This window comes from Vidua macroura, chromosome 1 (assembly GCF_024509145.1).
Source record: "Vidua macroura isolate BioBank_ID:100142 chromosome 1, ASM2450914v1, whole genome shotgun sequence".
Taxonomy (NCBI): Eukaryota; Metazoa; Chordata; class Aves; order Passeriformes; family Viduidae; genus Vidua; species Vidua macroura.
In genome coordinates, this window is record NC_071571.1 from 55,653,677 (window position 1) to 55,671,173 (window position 17,497).

Consider the following 17,497-nt stretch of genomic DNA (forward strand, 5'->3'; position numbering starts at 1 on the left):
TGGTAGTACCCAAAAGAAGGGGAGTGGAAGCTAAAATCAACAATAATAGGGGAAAAGTTTATCAAGAAAAAGGAAAATGTATACTACAGAAGTAGGAGAAACTCCATGTAAAAGATATCTAGCAGCAAATGACACACACATCAGGTGGATCCCAGAAACTCCCCCATTCATATTGGTCAATAGAAAAAACTGAAAATAGATGTATATACAGTGAAAAAGAAAAAAATGTTTGAATGCTTAAGAGATAATATTAACCCATTCTGGGCAATAGAAACCCTATCCAAATATTGGAAACATATAACAAATCAAGGTTCTGATTTCTGGGATGCACCTAAAAATTTATTTTGGATCTGTGGTAACATGGCATACGTAAGGTTACCAGGAGGGTAAACTGGGAGTTGCACAATTGGAGCAATAAAACCATCCTTTTTCTTACTGCCTAAGGATGAAAAATCAAACTTGGGGGTCCCAGTGTATGATGATCTGGCCAGAAAGAAAAGGAGTTTATTTGGTCGAACCCACAATTGAAACAATGAAATTTGGACCCCACAAAAGATTATCGATACTTATGGCCCAGCTACCTGGGCCCAAGATGGATCCTGGGGGTACAGAACCCCAATATACATGCTCAATTGAATCATCTGTTTACAAGCAGTACTTGAAATAATGTCAAATCAAACAACTCTGACCATTGATCTCTTAAACCAGCAGCAACAGCAAACACAATCAGTAATTTACCAGATCCGATTGACAGTGGGCTACCTCCGCGCAGAGGAAGGAGGGATGGGCGGTAAATTTAATACTTCAGAATGCTGCCTTGAGATCAATGACCACAGTCATGTAATTAAAAACATTACTCAAAATATTAGAAAACTAACCTATGTTGGAAAACAAAAATGGACCCCCTTGTTTGGAGTATCTGATTGGTGGGACAACTTGTTCACCTGGAACGGTAAATGGATGGTGGAAGAAATTGGTCTTCTTTGTGGTGTGTGCACTAGTAAGTGTAATATTTCTACCATGTGCAATTCCATGTCTAGTCCAGATAGTAACCAGCATTGTCCAAAGCAGCATCATGCTGCAAGGTAACATAGAAGGAAAAAATGGCAAAAAAGTAATGCTAATAAAAGAACAGAGTGGTCAGAATGCCAGAGATATGCTTGAACAGTACGAGCAACTGAGAAAAGTAGAAGTTGAACTTCAAAAGGTTGAAGCAGGCTAGAAGCCTGATCAAATAGTTAGAGGGGGGGAATTGTTAAAAATAGGTTAGAAATGGTTGTAAAATAGTTGGTAATTGTTAAGCATGTACTGTTACTTTGGTTATGGTAAAAGGGGTTAAAAGGTAGTTATAAGAAATACAATACTCAGTGTACCATTATACACCTAAGTGCACCACCCCCCAGGCGAAATGAGCCAGCCTGGACAGAACTGTAATGGGCCAATCAAGTGCCTTAAACTTTCATGCAAATGAAGGATCCAAAAAGAAACCAATCCAAAGGGTCAAAGAACAGGATAAAAAGGGGCATCTGACCCACTTTATTCGTGCCACTCCACCTGGAACATCAGGGACATCACTGATCAAGAAGACACAGCACTGGCACTGAAGCATCCTCGATGGGAACACTCCTGCTTGGCCCGTGGGCCTCCTTGCTTTAGGCTTTTCGTTTTATTATAAGAAATGCTGAAATCACTTTTAGTACCAGAAGTGTGGTCCCGTTTTTAACAAAAGGTGTCTTGGTTTGAAAGACAGATGTCTGCTTGGTAAAGCAGGAGCCTTCCTTGGAATGGAGAATGTAAACCCCCTCCCTCCTAATTATTACAATTTTGAAATTAAGGCGCTCTCCGGCAAAGATATGAGGGTAGGAATAACAGTTCTTTACTAGGATGTATAACAAGGCAAACAAAACAACAATAGCTATGACATTAACAACAAAGAGAACCAGGGATCCAATAAAAGCCTTCTCGGCTGCCGGCACTTTCCCTTTTGGTGCAGTTACCAACACAGACAGCAGGAATGAGCAAAAATCCCGAGGAGATGGATGAAGGGTACCAGAAGTTCTGTGGTGGTAGCTGGAACTCTGGGACGGTGCCAGCTACAATGTGGAGGAACCCAAAGCAGTACCAATGAAACAGTGGGGGCAGGGCAGCGGTGGCCCGGCTCTGAGCAGGCCAGGGAGAGGCAAAATTCAGGATTTCCCGGGGCACAGGAACAGATGGTTATGGGTCCTTCAGGGCTGAGCTGCAGTGGTGCCGGTGAATTCTCTCTGCAGTAAGCAACAGCCTGGCTGTCCTTCTCTGATGCCAAAGAGTGAGAGAGCCAGCTGCCCCCAACCCCGTCTTTTTTATCTGCCCCCCATTCTCATTGTATCTCTGTCCCTCAGAGAGAAACTCACAGAGAAAATAAGAAGTATAACCAGATGCTCCATTCCTCTCCCAACTTCAGACACAGTCTTTGGTCTTTCTTAAGTTCCCATAAGTATCCATAAGTACCCAGTCGCTAGTTTCCTAGCAACTTATGGGGGAAAAAAATCTATAGGTAAAAGAAAAAAGAAAGAAATCCAACCCCCAACAAAAGGAAAAGAAAATCAACCATTATTCCATTCTTCAAATATATTGTTCTTTAAATCATCATTTTCATGTAGTTTCACAGCCTGAGTTGGTATCCCTGAAAAGGAATCTGAGACAGAGTAAGCTTTTTGCTTTTTAATGGAGTAGATGTGATATATGCCAGCCAAGCCATGTTTTTTACATAAAATATAAGCCATGCTTCAGCTTGGCTTAGAGTACTTCACCCTTTGCTTAAAGTACTTAGCTCACACTTGCTCAGAATTTTACTGTCATGAATGTTATTTAAACTTTTCAAGGTAAGCTCTGAATAGCAATGTTTGAGTAAAAATAATAATTGATCTCCTGCATTTGTGTGAAGCAGGTAAGCTTTTTGCCATCAACAGTGTTGCTTAACCTATTATGTCATATCCCTCTTCCATATTGCGCTTAAGTGTTATTAATCTACTTCAGAATCAGGAGTGCAATAAGAATATTTTTTCTTTTTGAAAGCTCATGCAATTTGGCCTACTTACAGCAAATAATTAATTAAAGTCCCCAGCTAGCATATTTTACACATATTCTAAGCATCTAAACTAGTAACAAAAGCACTGTAAAATACATTTTTAAGCACAAAAAATGCTTCCCTCCTTTGCAGTTGGCAACTATAAAATGAATGACATGTCTGCAGTATTTTAACACATGCCATATTTAGCCGGGTAATTCAAACAAATAAAAAGTAGTCTCTTCAATTTGAAATTATTTTCAAATTGTTTTTGAATATACAAAACATACCCTTACCTTACTCATTGCATGCAGATTTATTCATCAAGTAAGCAAATCCAATTTTTATGTTCAGATAGCACCGTTTTCCATAGTTCTCCACAACTGATCTTGGCACAGTTTTCTACTTACATGATTGTTAAGACACTCTAAGGTACTTCTAAGCTACTGTAGTAAGCAGAAAAGGAGGAGAGGTTGTGCCTTATTTCTGACTTCCTTTGGTTTTTTTTTTTTCGTTACTTCCTCTTGTTCTTTATCATGTCATCTTTCTAGATACTATGTGATTTAGATTTAGATTTGCAGTTTACTAAACTATGTTTTTTTGTCTGTAACTCTTGTAAATTAAAAAAAGCCCTGAAATAGAGATTTTTGGAGTTCACTTAAGTAAACAAAATGAACTAAGCATTTATATTTTAGCTTGTAGAGTTATGTGTTGAATTTTAACCTTTTACTTAAGAAACCTCTGCCTGGTACAAAGGGCATAGGAAAATGCAAATTTCTTGCAAAAAGAACAATACTAAGGGATGCAAAGAACCCAGATAAAGGGGCTCCTCTGTCTCCAAGTTTATCAAGACTGACAGACGTACTCAGATAAGCACCAAAGGACCAAAAGCACACACACAAAGGAGAAAAGTTCAAAAGTTCAACCATGAAGAAGACCACAATCTTCAGCCTCAAGAGACCACCAGAGACCCCTGCAAGACCACCAAGGCAAACCACGCATGACCAGAAGGTCATGGACCTATTTAGCATGAGAGGCGAGGACAGGCGGGGCCAAGGGTTGAATATGCATGAAAAGTTGTGTAATGTATTGCATATGGAACACCTTTGGGAATAAAGGTGTGAGTCAGACTGAGGCTTGGGGCACAAGTTTTGGAGAGCTATCTCACTTGTGCCGGGCGCTGACATACATACCCACTTCATAACTACACCAGGTTGTGGAGTCTATTTATTCCGCGTATCGCTTCACCCCAACCTGTAAATATGCATCTTTTTATGGTTGCTAGCTGCATATAAAATCTTGCTGCTCCAAAATGCTTTTATTTGATACACATTTTTATCACTATTCAAATGAAAAGAGAACAACAGTTCAAATATTCACTGCTTTTGTACTAGATTCAGTTCAGCAACGTGCACTAATGATGAAAAAAATCCTGCTGGAAGAAAGGATCTGCATGCTGTCATAAACAGGAACACACTCCCGGCACTAAAGTGATTTCAGCTTTTATTATAAGGCCTAAGCCATAGGGGGTCCACAGATAGAGCAGGAGCGTTCCCAGTCAATGACGAGGATGCTGCAGAGTTGGGGCTGGATCTTCTTCCTTTTGAGCAGGGATGTTCCCAATGCTCAAGGTCAAACAGCACACTCTCACTGACTTAGATGCCTCCTTTTATACTGTTTTTTGTTCCTTTGGATTGCTTTCTGTTGGGATCCTTCATTTGCATGAAGATTAAGGCACTGATTGGCTCTTACAGTTCCATCCAGGCCGTCTCGTTTCTGCTTGGGGGGATGCACTTCACTTAGGTGAAATATGGTACATTGAGTACCGTATTTCTTATAACTACCCTTTTAACCCCTTTTACAATACAATAACCAAACCTTTTAACAGTATGTGCTTAACAATTATTCACTATTTTACAACAGTTTCTAACCTATTTTTGACACATACAAATTGACCAAGACACATGGTACAAGGGTCTTGTAAATATTTGAAGTTTCTCTTCCTTTCTGGCAGTAAAAAAAGTCTTACATTCTTCCTGAAAGACAAAAGCAAATAAGCAACCTGCCTACGATCTGGGGACCCCTGTTCCACCGGGTCACCTGTGCCGCTCCTCTCACCACTTCAGCTCCACACCCCAAAGTATTTTCGTGTACTAGCGCAGGGTAGCTGCCCAAAGCTACCCATGTGGTCCTCCCTGGTTCTGCAGCTTTGTGCTGGAGAATACTGCAGGGATGGTGACATGGCCTGGTGCTCCAGTGCCCCCTCTGGCACAGTGCAGGGCAGTTGCCAAGAGCCACCCACATGGTCCCCCTGGTGACATGTCTCTGCACTGGCGAACACCACAGGGAAGTTGGCACAGCCTGGTACTCTGGTGCCCCCTGTGACACAGTACAGGGTAGCTGCTGAGAGCTACTGACACGGTCTTGCTTGCAGTTTCCAAGACCCTGGTACAACCAAGCTAGTCCCCAGCCCTTAGCAGCACCGCACGCAAACTGTGTTCAGCACCGCTGCCACATCTGGGTTGGCGAACGCCGGGAGTTACTGTGCCATGTCCCCGCTGGCCACCACCCATGCAGACCAGCTCCTACTCACGGTTTACAAGACCGCCTCCCAACTAAGCTACCTCTTGACCCTCAGCAGCGCTGTACACAAACTGCATTCGGCGCTGCCTCTGCTGGGTTGGTGAGCACTGGGAGTTACTGTGCCAGGTCCCCACTGGCTGTTACCCACCAGTCTGGCAACAATGCACAACTGGGTCATCCTTGCCAGGCATTACCGCATTCGGCGCCTCCCACTCTCTGCAGCACCTAGCAGCACTTTCTTGCCACCCACAGCCCCTTACCATCTCTGGTCCCTGCTACATGGCTGTTCCCAAAGCCACCTCTGTTTTTCTACCCCTCTTTCATTCGCATCCCGCTCATCACGGTTCTCCCACCTCCCTCTTACTCTGTGTCCTGCCTGTAGTTTCTTCCCCACCCTCTTTTTCACTAATGTCTCGCCTTTTACAGTTTCCCGCTTTCCTCTTACTGCGTGTCCATCCCATATTTGTCCAACCATCCAATATCCTTACACTACAATGGACCAGGAATGGATCCCATTGTCCTAGTTTAGGGCAATTTTGGGAGAAAACCTCCAGAAGGAGCCCCCAAAAGCAAACCCCCACAGTCAGTGACCCCACCAGGTTTGGGAAGAATTTCCTTGGAGAGAAGTGGAAAAAAACCAGTTTATTTAACAGGCAAAGCACTCCCCAGCACAAAAAATTAACAACACCAGATGACAAAACTCTTTCACCACTCTGAAGAGATGACAAATTCAGAAAGTCTCTCTTGGGAGTGGTCGCTCTGTTATCAGTCCCTCTGGTGCTGGGAATGGCTGTTGCAGGCCACAAAGTGCAAAACTTTTGGTGTTTTCCCAGGTCCCAGTCCGGAGCAGGTTCAAATGGTTCCAAGAAAAGGGAAAGAAAAACAGTCCAGGGAAAATTCGGACTGCCTAGCTAAATTAACTAACAAGCAAAAAGCAAAAGCAAGAACAAGCAGGAGCAAGAACAAAAGCAAAAGCAAAGACAAAAGCAAAAGCAAAAGCAGCACTATGTACCGCTATCTGTGTCCAGCAGACCGTGGGGGAGTGAGCAGGCTGATAACACAACAAAACTTCGCTTTGCTTTCGTAGAGTCCAAACTTTCCAACTAGTACTTGCTCAGCAAAATGTGCCAGGAGAGAGGCACTTGCTGGATTAGTCTTTCTGTGTCCAAGACTTTAAAGACAGCACCATAATCCGAGCGATGAGTACAGGTAATGAAGAATATGTTTTTGCCCTGTCACATTTTTCTGTGAGAGACTTCTATGAGGAGCTTTAGTCCTTGTGAGGCTGTAATGTGAGTGCTGGTACTTCGAGTTGAGAAGGAGCGTGCAGAGAGCATGGTGATCTGATGGCACTGTGCAGGTTGTAAAGGAAAAAGGACTGCCCCTTGAATGTGGTGCAAATACAAGTTTCCACAAGTTGCAGGGGCATGCTCAGGGCAAGCCTGCTGTCCTGGAAGACTATTTCTGTGCAAGACATAGTCAAAAAGCTTTCCAGTAAGATTCAGAGTCCAAGAGATGCATAATATGTGTTATGTAGCATTGAGAAGGAATGTGAAGGGTCTAGGAGTGTTCTCGGGGTTCTGTGGTCAAGATGACCCCGAGATCGTAAAAAGTCTTTTCCTGCCAGCTCCACAGCCAAAGAAGAAGTCCAGATGCATCGGTTTTGCTTCTCAAGTTTGTTTATTTTCTCTTATCTATAACATTCATTCTCTGACCTGCTAAGCTCTGTCTAGCAAATTGGATCGTCACATTCTGTCCGTCCTCTCGGGGAATGTTTACATTTTATACTATGAACTATGTGTACTTTATTTACAATTAATTTCCAATACCTATCACCTACGTTAGACAGTGTGTCTCTAAACCAATAAAAAGTGTCACCATCACAGTGAAAGATGGAAGACAAGAAGAAGAAGGGCAAGACATGCCCAAATTCCTCCATCTTGCCTCCTGAATCCCATTCTAAAACACCACAAAATTCTACTTTTTCACCCTGTGTTAAATAAACTCTTGTGACCTGTAAATCTTCACACAAAGTTGGCAGTTTTTTCCACAGGCTAAAATCAAAGCCACAGGTGTTTTTGACTTCATGCCAAGGTCTCTGAGTCCCCTGCCAGGGTCTCGAGACAGCCAGGGCAGCCAGAGGGATGTCCTGGGTCCCCACACAGTGTTTTGGCAGAAGCAGTGCACTGGAGTGCTTCACTGCCTGCACAATGTTTTGTGTGTGCAGTAGACTACAATTTGATTCTGGGAGAATGAAAGCCCAGCAGGTTAACAAAAGGCGAAGAATGAAGCCGCACAGCACCGGGACTGTGTGTGCAAAGTTCAGACTGCAAGAGGAACATGGCTACCACTCTCCTGCCTCCCAAATTCATGTTATCAGTCAGAAGGAGGAAGTTCAGCAATAGCTTACTTGTCCTGTTACCTGTTATTCTTCCAGCTCTATGTGAAAACTATTGCCCTTATGGTTGGACCCTGAGATCCAAAGAATACAACAGTAAATACAGGGAAGAAACAAGGTACGGAGTGCGCCAGTGAGTTTGATGTGGCTTACATGTGGCAAGGGGAAGGTGCAACCCAGCACCGGCTTTTATTTCCAGAGCATTTTGATATGGGGAGCAGCTGCTGGACATTGTCAACCGAGATGCAAGAGTGTACAAAGTGATAGCACATCTATCTCATAAAGAAGATTATCTAGCCACAGGTCATTGAGTGCAATTCAAATGCTGCAAGAGAAGGGGATAATTTAGGAATGTCTTCTGTCCTGATACTTCCATCTGTGTGAGCTCTAGCTGCTTGGACTCTGTGACACTGAAGGGGTGCAAAAGTGATTACCCTGTGAATTTCAGATTACACAAGGAAAAGGGAAGGTCAGCAAATGTTTTCAGTCCTGGCACATCTCTCAGTGTGAACTGCAGCTGGAAACGCTTCTCTTTAGCCATCTGACCAGCTGGAGAGAATGTGATGATGCTATATATAGTTGAGAAGGAAAGTGCAAATCACTAGCATGTTTCATCTAGTTAACAGGCTGAAAAAGGACTATGAAAGTCAGCACTGGCTTTTTGTTAGACTTTTTCTTTGTGAGCAGCTGCTGGATCCCTGTATGGGATCTGCGAGAGTGAGAAGGTAGGATGGTAGATAGAACTTGAGGTAAAATGCATATCTTCAGGGAGTTTAATGCAGTTCAGTGGGTACAAGTTAAGTGTTGAGCAGCTGATTGCACAGAAAATGTTCTAAAAGAAATAGGCCATGCTGCAATTGCCATTTCTTTTGCAGTGTATAAACTGTGCAGCCAGCCATTAAACGATTCCTCTTCCTTCTCTGCTACGTACAGGATCACATTCCATCAATCTCCAAGAGCCAGGATGCATGGCGGAGCTCTTCTACGAACTGCTCCCACACTAATGCGGGGCCAGGCCAGAAAAGCACTTGGGTTTTTCCTGGGCACTGTCAGTGTTCATCAAAATAACCACATGATAGCACTGTCAACTTGCAAAAGAAGGAAACGCACCGAATCCAGCTAGAACAAGGACACAGGACACAGCCAAGTCGGAAATGTCCCTTTTCTCAAATCTACTGTGTCAGGACAAATGGATTTCGCTGATCTTCCCCTTCCAAAAGCAGACCCTTCTTCGCACCACACTCAAAAGGCAACATGGACTCCTTTGCCCTAACAAAGCTTTTCTTCTTGCAGAGTCCAGCCACAAACTTGGAAACATCTGCCAAAAACAAAGATCGCAAAAGTGCCAGCTGAGAAAGATCTTGCTGCCTACAACTTCAACTGCACATATTGGACTCCCAGCACACACTCTAGTATCAGTATATTCTTTCTCAGCTCTAAGTACCATCCCAAGCATTCAGTCTCACAGAGTCAGGAACCAAATTGAATGGCACTAGGGACTGCTGCACACTAAAGCTACCATGACAAAAATCTCAAGAGCCTGGCATCTGCATTCCCACTGACAGTTCAACAGCTCTAGCCCAGAGAACTGCCTATTGGGAAAAGACTTCAATTTCACTTAGACCACCCAAAAGTGCACATCTAAAATTGCTTTTTTTTTTTTGCCAAAGAGAGGGACTAGAAGCCCATTTAAAAAGAAATGGCATCTCCTCCTCCAAAATATATAACATGCAGGGACTGATCCACCTCCAATATTGAATATATCCAACAATTGTTCCTACACAGAGGGGGCCATGACAGAAATGTCTTGCTGGACTATACCTCCCCATGGTACTTTTACATCTGCTTCACCAACACTGGCACTATGTCCTTTGGTTCCCAAGAAAAGGCATTCTGAGTCACTTGGCCTTACCTTGCCTTCAGTACCATGCCTAGTCTTTCCTAGCCTACCCTTGCTTTGCTTTCTTTGTCTACATCTGCCTTGCCTACAACTTCCTTGCTTTGCTTTGCCTTGACTACCTGCCTTCCATGCAGGCAAGGCAATGTGGACAAGTCAAGGGAGGGTGTTCTGGTTTGAAAGCAAAACCAGTGAGAGACTCCAAGTCAGAAATACAATTTATTGGGAAAAGGGAAAACAAAAGACAAAAATACACACAATGATACAAAAGGAAGACCACTGGCAAAGTCAGAATACAACCTGACACCCGCTTTGGCCAGGGTGCTGGTAGCAGTCCAAATTGGAGTGGCTGCAGTCCTCTTGGAGTGGCAGATGTGGTTGCTGTGTCTTCTTGGAAACCTGTGGAAAGGCTGCCTTTCTGTCTAGAAATTCCTGGATTTATCCAGGTGGGAATGCCTAGCTTCACCCCCTGGGCGGAGCATCTCACAATGGGCTGATGTTATTTTGAGTCACAAGGTGTGTTCTTAATCACCTGTTAAACAGAACTGGCTCTTGGAGAGTGTTATCTCTGAGTCATGAGGCGAGACATTGATGGGCCTATTAACAGGAGATAAGGAAAACTGTCCAGATGCAACTGTTACTCGGATGGTAATAGGAAACATCTTGGTGCTCAGTCTTGGACAGAGGGGTAGGCAAGACCAGAGCAGTGAGGGAAAAGCAAATGGAATGGTAGGTGAGAGAAGACACAGAAGTTATAGGCAAGGCTGGGCATAGGAAGGCAAGCCCAGTGATGGGTAGGCAAGGCAGAAATGGGAAGGGCTAGGCAAGATAAAGCCCTGGAGGAAAGCCAATAGTCAGGTCCAGGGTGGGGCATGGGCATGCGAGGGAATGCAAGGCTAGGGAGGGTTAACAGAGCAAGGCAAGTAAATTGTTGGGTTGCCAAGGAAGTCAAGGCAGGTGAGAGGTACATTCAGGCCAGGAAAGTGGCCAGGAAAAAAGACAAAAGAACTGCCATTCTGGTCCTGGAGCTCAAGGGTGAAATGTGAATTGCCTGTCTGAAATTCAAAACATGCAAGGATTGGTGCCAGATAAAAGCTGCCCAGACAGATGAGTGTGGAAGAGGCTGCTGGCACTGTCTGTGCCAGCGGTGAGAGTGAGAAGCCCAGGCTGGTGTTCCCAGGGGGTTGAAGGGGGAGCCACCTTTGCCCTGCTGCGCTCCCTTCCGCCAATGCCTGTGTAATAGATATATATTATAATACTGGCTTTTCACAAATGTTAAAATGGATTTTATATGTGTGATATGAAAGTAACTTTGTTATAAACTTTAAATTTCTGCTGTTAATTAAGCTTAGACATAGTAGTGAAATAGCTATGCTTGTGTTAAAATGCCTGCTTGGATGGGATAACATCCAATGAACATAGGATGAGGACAGCTGCTACAGATATGCCAACTATCAGCACTCGCCATCTGAAGACAGTGTGGACTAAGGCCCAAACTGGAAGTGATAAAGAGAAGGAGCCAAAACCACAGCCAGGAAACACACATGCTCTAAAAAGGTGGACCCAAGGAGGGGCCATGTAAAATAGTTCCTGGAATATGTAAACTGATTTATGGATATGCATAAGGGCCTATGGATATGCAACAGGCTGATATAAGGGAAAAGGTATTTAAGGGGTATCCCCAAAGGTAACAGTGCAGTCCTGGCTGAATGCGAAGATGCACCTGGCCGTAATAACCTTTGCCTTATGGTCCTTGTTTCGTACTGTCCTTTATTAAACTTTTTAAATTTTCACAGGAGAGTGAACACCGAATTCCAGCAAACTGGGGATCCGTGCAGTTTCAGTTCAGGCAGCAGCAAGTGGGGAGTGCACTTGGTGCTCTGCCGGCTGTTCCCACCCAGTGCTGCACTCCCACGAGGCATTTTTCCCACCCATCCTGGGAAGAAGATGTAAGGGACATGAATCTGGAGGTTAGCTGTCAGCAGGAGGAACTTTTCTCAGTTGGCGACCTCTTTTTTCCCAAGATTCGACTACCTTGTGCTAGATGGGGTGGTGCTGAAGAGGGATGGCTAGGCACAGATTCTGGCAGAGGTGGTGCGAGAGCTCAATGCAAGGAGCTTTCAGTGGCATGCGTAAGGGTAGGAGGGTATGGCATCAATGGGCAAAAAGGCAAAAAAGGTCAGAGTATGTAATCGGCCACAGTAATGCTAAGTTGTTAATCTTTACAAACTGCTTGCTGAGTTGTTTCTTTCTTAGGTCATAGGGGTTTGTGTTAACTAGAACTGCATATGGCTACTATTTGCAGATAATGTTAGGTGGACTGTTGATGAAGTAAATCTAGCAGTTTAGATGGTAGTCTGCAAAAAAAATGACAGGTCTTTCTGTGTGTCTCAATTCTGTGAAATTCACAAAATCCTGAAAATTTGCTTCGCAAAACATCAGATTTTTTTATTACTAGTACTAGAGAAGATCACAGTCACCTTGTCTTTGAGAATGTAAGGGTTACCTATTTTACTCCAACATCATAAAGTGCTTTTGATTAGCATTTGTATGCATACATTAGCCATGTTCTTGTTCTTCCCTGGAGAACTTTTACAACACTCAGATGATATGTGTAGGCTGCCACTGCAGTGGTGGACTTCAAGGCTTCCGGCAGAAGGAAGATGCTGTCCATGTTTTGGATTTTACTTTGTTTAAACCCGGTCCAAGGCTTCAATTTTGAAGCAGTTTGAAGAGCTCCATATTAAGACATGAACATGGGCTTGTTTTTTCATCATCTCAGTTACCACTGATGGTTTAGTCCAGTTGTTCTGTGCATTGGATTTAATTGACTAATGAAGCATGTGCTAAATATACATACAGTATCTCCTTGATTACCTTCCCAGAAGGTTTGATGGGACAACTAGTAGTTCTGAAGACAAATATTTGGTGAACAAGAAGTAGAATTTAGGAGTTGATTGTAGAGCACAGCATGCACAAACAGTTAAAGAGGACCCATCTTTTTATGTCCCCTCTATGCTTTTTCTTACTTGAAATACTGAACATTCTGCACGTTGATTTTGTTAGGGTTGTAGATTTTTGGGGCTTTTTTTGGGTGGAGGGACGGTGGTGTGGGAGGATGTGGGTGTTGGTTTTTAATTCCAGGATAATGTACAAAGAATTTGTGTCCACAAGCAGCACTGTGAAACAACGCAGGTGTAAAAGAAGGTCACAGAAATGTAGGATAATATTTACCCAGGTGTTTCACTCCAACGAGGTGCTTGTCCTTCACAGAAATGTAGTGGCAGGCTTATATCATACTAGAAGTGATGACCTTTCTCTGCTCTAAATTGATCAGCAAAATATTTTGGGTCTTGATTTAAACCCCTGAGCCAGCCATATTTCAGGCTGCAGAAGCTGCAGCTGGTATGGCAGAGGTGGGGTGCAGCCCTGCCCACTGGTTCCGACCTGGTACCCACAGGCTGCAGCCATCAGCACCCATGGTCCCCTGTGCCACCCCGCTGGGGCTCAGCCTGCCTCCCTCCCACCCTGGTAGCCAGAGGGAAAGAGCACACTACTCCATCATCTTTAAAAACAAAGATGCAAACAAAAAGCCCAATATAAAAATATATATAAAAGTCTTCAAACTACCAGTGCTTGCTTGGAGTTTGTTGATGGAGCATACTGTTTTTAGATAAACTGGTATTGCTGGTACTACTTTTAGATTAGGTTCCTCAGCTTCAGAAAGGAGGAGATGGTGGTCATGTACCCCTGAGGAATGTTGGAAACAGTAAGACTGCTCAGTCATTTAAAGGGGGCCAGAAAATGGGTGTAGCAGTGGAGTGGACATTCTGTGAGTAGGAAGCCTACTACTACAGTCATGTAATGACTGGCACTTTGATGGGAATGTCATATCGACACCAAGAGGTTGTGTCATGACAGGTTGCACTACAGCAAGCAAATGGGGCCAAAACTCTCAATTTTGACCAAGGTGGACGGGCCATCTTCACTTAACACGGAAAAGGGACATAAGTCAATTATGTTTGAAAAGCAGCCGTAAAAAATAATCTCTTTAGTTTGTTGGACTATTGCAACTATGCAGTGCTCTGTTGACAAGTCACGGGAAGTAGTTGTTGGATTCTAATTGCAATTTGACACTTCCTAAATCAGCATCTAGGAGGGTTAATGGCTTAGATTGAGAGGTGGTGCACTTTTTTTTCAATTATGGCCCAATGAAGAGCAGTGTTCGGTGCCATGACTGCTGTTGTACTCTTCAAGACAAATGGGCTAGGCTTAGCACTGTGAGAATTCTTGGTTCATTCTAACAGAACCTCCTTGGTTCTGTTGTTTTAGTGTCACAGCTGGAGCAATTCACAGGGCAGAAGAGGAACATATTCAAAGCACCAGACTTCATTGTTCTTCAGCAGCACAGTGTAATTGAGTGTAGTCTAACTGGAGGAGTGCTGACCATCAGTGCTATCAGATTTTTGAAAAGTTCTTAATTCTGTCAAAACAAGGAAGGAGGAAAGTGATGAAGATGAAATACTTTCCTCTTTATTGTGCCTACCCAACAACTTCAGGGGTAGTGTACTCACCTACTTTAGCACTGAAGGCATATTGAAGTCACTTAAAGATAGGTTTCCTACAGAGTACTATGAAACTGCCATAGCAGTAACAAGTTTTCATACAGTAGTTTGAGACTAGAGGTAATATGGGTACAGTCTTGGATGTTTAATCCTGCTGGCTCAAGAGCCAGTGTTGAACTTCGCTGTTTTAAATCCAGTCTTAGAGCTCTGCAGGGATCACTACAGCATGACATTGTGACAAGGGGATGCTAATTCATGCATAAACCTTAGATGCTTTCATTGTATCTTCAACCAGCTTTGAAAACCTATGACTATCTGTATGTTGCAACTTGAGAGTCATGGCCATGGTTTTCCCAAAACATTTTGTAATGCAATCCTATAGCTTTCATTCCAAAAGAAATAGCATTGAGCATATTGCTGAAAAATGCTAAAAGAATAAGCCAAAATAAATATCCTTCAATATGAAGGATGGAAAAAATTTAGACATGTTTATTTGAATTAAAATTACTGTGGACCAAGTCTGAATGGATTAGCTACTTGTGTTTCAGTTCATTTGTATTCCTGTGAATCTTGGTTTTAAAGGGTTAAGATTTTAGCTGAGGGTTAGAACCAATTCATACTGAAGTTAGATACACCAACAATAGGTTAATGATTATTAGTTGCTTAAGCTAAAGCTAATTGTTATGTTATGAACTCATTTGTAGAAAGAAGTGGAGCAAGTGAACCATTATAGGAACATATTGAAACCAATAGAACAATGCCCAGCACCTGGACTCTATGTTAATCCATCAGGAAGCAGGGGGCCTTGGATCGTGCCAGAGGGTCACAGAGACCTGACTAAGACCTTCCTGACTTCATCCCTGGGACTACTGACCCAATTCAATTCCACCGACCCAATTCAAGAGAAGAATTGTGCATGGATGAAGGACTAATAACCTCATTTCAATTCAAAGTGAGGATGGGAGGTGCTGGAGTTATTCATATGTATTATTTTGGGAAATAAATAGAAGGCAAAAATCTTTGTGCAGTGTGGTCACGCATTTCAGGGATGATCCCCTCCCCATGCCACCTGCCGATGTCATAAACATACCACTTTCTAACTTTAACTAGTTAGAGAGTCTTTGTGATTTTCAGTTTTAGCAATTCACCTGGTCCCTCTCCTTTCCTTTTCACTATAAACTATTCTTCAGGCTCAGTGAGCAGATGTGAAACAGGTTCTGTGCATCCTTGTAATTCAAATGATCAGGATGGGTTTCTGCAGTAAAAGGATACAACACAGCGGGTATGTAACCTACAGTGGGAACTCCTGTGATTTTTCTTTCAAAACATTTCTCTTCTCAAAAGTGATCTCTGTAGCAAACCTTACATAATCTCCTACTCCTGAGAGCTATTAATAAAGAAACATGAGGTATTTATTATGTGACAGTGCTGTCCCTGCTCTGCATCTTTGCGCCTGGCTCACAGACCATTTTCACACAGCTGTGATCCAGAATGTGGGCAGATACAAACCAAACAGTTTTCTCTTGCCTACTTGACTTTTAAAATTCTTATTTTGTGTTTATTGCATTAATTTTGTCTATAGTATCTGAAATAATTGACCATGCTGTTTTGAACACAGCACAAATATATATAATTTGCTCTTAGAAGAGCAAGGTCAATGAACTCTCTCGCGCAAACTCTTTCTCTCTCTCTCCCCCACCCTCCTGCCACATTTTTCTATGTGAGCTGTGGCTGGAAACCCTTCGGTTTAGATTCAGGCTGCAAGAGTGCCCAAAGGCCATAGTGTGTAGAGCTGAGAAGGAAAGTGCATAGCACCAGTCTCTTCTATGATTAGTGGCAGTGTCATCTGAGAATACTCTTCCTTGCTCAAGCCCTACCTCGTGGCTGATGGACTGCGTCACACAGCCTGGAAGCGTGCACCTTCCCTCAAGCTCTAGGTATCAGCAGGGCCTCTCACTCTCACAGATCCCCAAAAGCTTGAAACATCCAACAGCTGCTTCCACACAACAAGTCCGACAGACTCTGCCAGGCATACAGGTGATTCTTCCTTCCCTTCTGCACCACACATGCTCTCAATATTGCAAAGTCCACAACAAAACCACACAGCCTTTCCACTTTGCAAAGCTAAATGCACCAGGACAGAAAGCTTTTGCTAATCTGGCCCCTTGCCTTTTGCTCACAGCCTTTCATCTTCGCAGCAAGCATTGGAGCTATGCACTCAGCTAGTCCCAGCCGAGTTTATTGTCATGTTCTCAAGAGTCCGATACGTGCACATCCTTCGGGCGCAGAAAAATGTGTCAAGATGGACAAACTGCTTCTGTTGAAAAACATTGATGCTCTGTGCTTTCCTTCTCAGCTCGTCATACTATCCCATTCTTTGTCATGCTTGCTGGCATGATTGACACCGAAAAGTGTCTGGCTACATCTCACATGGATAAATGTGCCAGGAGAAGAACTTTGCTCAACCTTGCCCCTTACATTTGGAAACGTCCATTCGCTCTATCCTGCAAACTTCACTCACACTGCCCACCGCCTCTCCCCAAAACCCCCAACCTCCCTGCAGCCCCCTTCCCCCAGGGCCCGCCCTGCCCTGTGGTGCTCCATGAGAGCTGCTCAGAGATGTACCGAGTGCACTCAGTCTCAAAGAGAGCCCAAGGCACTTCTCGCTCAGAAAAATGTCCTAGTCCTTCTGTCTTTAAGCTTTCCAGAAAACCCTTTTTAAATTGATGGACATTTGGGACTTTGAGAGATTTAAAGTTTGTGATCCTACTTTTAGGTGACATTTAATTTGCAGTGCAGCATGCTACTTTTTACATTGTAGAGAGTTTAAGGAAAAATAAGTGCTACTTTTTTTTTTCATGGATACAAATTTGGAAATTAAAAGCTAGTGAGGTCTCCATATGTGGGCACAATTTTTGAAAGACCTGGACTTAAGTGCTTTACATTTAGTTGTTTGCCAGTAAGTAGGGTACATTTTGTTTATTAAGTCCATCAAGTCGAGTTTT

General features: G+C 43.3%; 1 long non-coding RNA gene across 1 annotated transcript; it reads right to left on the reverse strand.

Moving 5' to 3' along the window:
* Positions 1-10,133: 10,133 nt before the first annotated feature.
* Positions 10,134-10,556, reverse strand: LOC128818506 (uncharacterized). Its single transcript, XR_008440499.1, has 2 exons — positions 10,460-10,556; positions 10,134-10,326 (listed from the first exon to the last, which is right to left on the reverse strand). It is a non-coding gene; the product is annotated as an uncharacterized LOC128818506 (long non-coding RNA).
* Between the last annotated feature and the right edge of the window lie 6,941 nt (positions 10,557-17,497).